Below are 3,832 nucleotides of genomic sequence, written 5' to 3'. Positions count from 1 at the left end.
TTTTTTTTTAAAAAAAGTGGTATTTTTAGAAATACACATTAAATCCCAAGAAATGTCTGCGCCTTCTCCACTACTCTCACCTGTATTTCCTTCATAAAGCTGGCTCTTTATGTTGCTTTACATGCCTTAATATATGTTTTGTGGAAGTGATCATGTCATAGTTACCCATGTAATATCTATCTATGTGTTTGTCTGGATGTCAGTCCTGTATCAGCTCCCGCCCAGATCCGTTTTCTGCCCTTGCCATTCTTAGCATGTAGAAACCATGCCCCTTGCCTTTTTGATCCAAAGAAGGGGAGAGGAAAGACTTATTCTAAGGTAGACCTATTTTATGCTTTTGTTTAAAAGCATATCTGTTTCCAGTATGCGCAATGTCTGGGAGGGATTGGTGATCTGTGAGGAGACTGAGGTGGTTGTCCCTAGTCTGGGTTCCTGTCCTTCCCTCTGCCCCAGTGGCTTCCTTCCCATTACGCAGTCATTGTAAAGGATTGGTCCCCAGGCTCATCCCGACTGCATCCTGCAGGAGCAGGACATTCCTTTGAAAGTCCTGGTCGAAGAATTTGACTTCACTGTCAACTTTGGAAGGCAGTCTAAGGGCTGTCAGGGGCGTGTGAATCTCCTGAAGGAAGTGTTTACAACTGCAGTCATGCAGTCCTCATACGGGCCCCTGGACCACCTACCCCCCTCATCCCTCTGTAAGGAAAGGCCAGCAGGTTGCTGGCAGCGTATGCTAGCCAGTTTGAAGGAAGTTGGTCTGCTCCCTGAAAGACCCAAGACCCAAGGTGAAGCCCGGAGAAAGTGCTTGGGATCCTCTGTGTTCTTGGGTGAAGGCTGTGGCTCCCAGGCCTCTCATGGCTTTCTCTCAAGCCCACTTTGCATCACACCCAGCTCCCTCTAGGCCTTTTCTTTCTGGGAGTCTTTATGTCACATTGGTCTGGCATCCAGACTTGAAGCCTCATTCTTGACGGGGGAGGGCCCCACAATGTCACATCTTAGTCTTTCTCAAGAAGAAGCCCGTAGTGCGGGCGGCAAAACTGTGGGCTGGAGTTCAGGCCTGTGCTAGCTCAGCCTTCCAAACTTCCTGACAGGTGAAGTGAGCAAGGAGGTTCTTGCCTTCAAGGATGAGGCATGATGGAATCTTTACCCCAGGTCTGAACTGATGTGTCTGGGAATTTTACAGCACTTCTGGCCAGCCTTTGATACCTGACCTCCAACTCTGTTGGCCCTCCTCCCAGCCTCGAGCCCCTTGCTATGAATGAACGGGGCCCAGATATAAGCCCAGGGTAAGCACCCCTCCTGGGGAATGTCCTGGGTACCCGCATAGGGCCTTCCCAATGAATGCATTACCTCCTCCACCAAAAACCAAGAGGCTGCGATCAAATACCGCTACTGTCACTTTAAAGACTTCTGAGGAAGCCAGCTTGCAAGTAGCAAGTGTGCTCTCCTGCCTTTGTGAAAGGCATGTTCTTGGGGGCAGGGCTACTTCTGCAAGATGGAACCCCTTCCTTCCCTCTTAGGCACCCTCCTCCTGGCAGCTCTTAAAACTAAGGAAAAATACTATATATAAATATATATATACATATCTATTTATGCATATATTTGGGGCCAATTTGATTTGCTAGTGTTAGACAATAAACCATACGAGGAAATTTATGATTTCAGTGTCTTTATTTAGTATGAAAGTGACCTTAGACAGGAGTTAAGGTTAGATGAGCAACGTCTCTGTTGGACCACACGGCTGTAGCATCCCTTGAGCATCTAGCTAGCCGATCATCCTCCCCTGGAGGAGGGGCGCCTGGATGAGGTAGGTGAGAGCTTGCTCCCTCCTCTCAGTGGCAGTCTCACCAGGTTAGGTACTAAAGAACCCGATGAGCTCTGCATTTGTATCCTGCAAGTTTGTATAACCAATGCTGGAAATAAAACAAATGGTTTGTACCTGTGGTGTGTGTGTCCCTCTCAGCATCCATCCGTGTCAGCCTGCCCTGCCCTCGGGGTCCACAGGCTACAGATTAGATGGGAAAAGGAAGTAGGGCTGAGGGGCTGGGATGGGTACAATGCCTATGACAGCTCTTCCCTGTCACCACTTTGGTTGCACTTCTCAACTTCCTTCCAGAGGAAGCAGAGTTTACCATAGAATGTTTTCAGTCTGGAGCTGGGGTGGCAGTGGGCTAACCTCATCAGTCTGGAGCTGGGGTGGCAGTGGGCTAACCTCATCAGTCTGGAGCTGGGGTGGCGGCGGGCTAACCTCATCAGTCTGGAGCTGAGAGTGGCGATGGGCTAACCTCATCAGTCTGGAGCTGGCGTGGTGGCGGGCTAAGGTGGTGGCGGGCCTAACTCATCAGGTTGAGGTTTAGGTGATGGGAGCATCAGGTGCTCCACTGGCACTTTCCTTGGTTTGCCTCTGACACGGACAGGAGGATCATAGAAGAAAAAAAATGTCCTAACCTTTCTCAATTGCACAGTGCTCTCTGACTGTTTTGGGGCGTGTGTGTGTGTGTGTGTGTGTGTGTGTGTGTGTGTGTGTGTGTGTGTGTCAGTGGGCAAGGGAGCAGAGGGACCAGAAAAAAATCCTCAGTTCTCTAGGACTTATAAGCCCTTTGGCATTTGCTGTGTGTGAAGGACTCTACTAGACTTTCTCCATTGGAAACCCTGCATGAGGAATGGCTCGAGAAGCCAAATACAGCTGGGTGTGGTGCACACCTGTGATCCCAGCACTTGGAAGCAGAGGTGGAGGATTGAAAATTCCAGGTCATCCTGGGCTACAGAGCGGTGTGGAAAGTCTTTCTGTGTGGTTAATGAATAACGAAGTTACTTGGGCCCATGTCAGGGCAGAATAGAGCAAGGTGGGAATTCCAAGCAGAGATAGAGGAGAAAATTAGACGGAGTCAGGAAGACGCCAAGTAGCTGCTGGAGGAGGCAGATGGTCCAGAACCTTTACTGGTAGGCCACAGACTCGTGGTGATACACAGATTAACAGAAATGGGGTAATGTAAGATGTAAGTGTTAGTTAATAAGAAGCCTGAGCTAATAGGCTGAACAGTGTTGTAATTAATATGGTTTCTGCATTATTATTAGTGTCCGGGCAGCCAGGAAATGAATGAGCAGTTTCCATTTACAACATAGAGAGACCCTGTCTCAAAAATAACAAACCAAACAAAAATCCATGGGGCTGGAGAGATGGCTCAGTGGTTATAAGCACTACTGTTCTTGCAGAGGACCCAGGTTCTGTTCCCAGCATCCACATGGAGCTCACAGATGTCTGTATCTCCAGTTCCAGAGAATCCAATGCCCTCTTCCTTCTAGCCTCCATGGGCATCAAGCATGCCTGCAGTGTTTGCACATACAAGTAAAAAATACACACAGTAAAATAAAAATAAATCGTAAACAAACACAATTCAGGACAGGAGTTGATAACTCCAGAGTTAAAAGCTGTTCCTCCAGAGTTAGGTTCCCAACACCCACATCAGGTGGCTCACAATGGCCTGAAACTCCACCTTCAGGGGATCCAGTGCTCTCATCTAGCCTTTGCAGGCATCATCTGTGCATGCGTGCACACACACACACACACTCACACACGCACACACACTTTAATTAAAATATTTTTTTTTAAATCCAGACTAAAAGAAAAAGGCTCTGAGGAGGCAGGTGTGCCTGGGAGACCTAGTCACTCTCTGGACCCTAAGCCCCCATCTGCAACCCTCATTAGAGTGGAGTCAGTGACAGGCACCTGCTGGGAACTATGCAGTCACTAGGTTCCACCTGTATCATTGACTCCACCAGCAAGAGTGGCCCCTCTCATGGGATGAAGATGCCTTGTAGTTGCCAGGGGCAG

The sequence above is a fragment of the Alexandromys fortis genome, unplaced genomic scaffold, assembly GCF_014885135.2.
Source record: "Alexandromys fortis isolate MF-2015 unplaced genomic scaffold, M_Fortis_MF-2015_v1.1 scaffold_58, whole genome shotgun sequence".
In the NCBI taxonomy this organism is placed as follows: Eukaryota; Metazoa; Chordata; class Mammalia; order Rodentia; family Cricetidae; genus Alexandromys; species Alexandromys fortis.
This window is presented reverse-complemented; position numbering follows the sequence as displayed.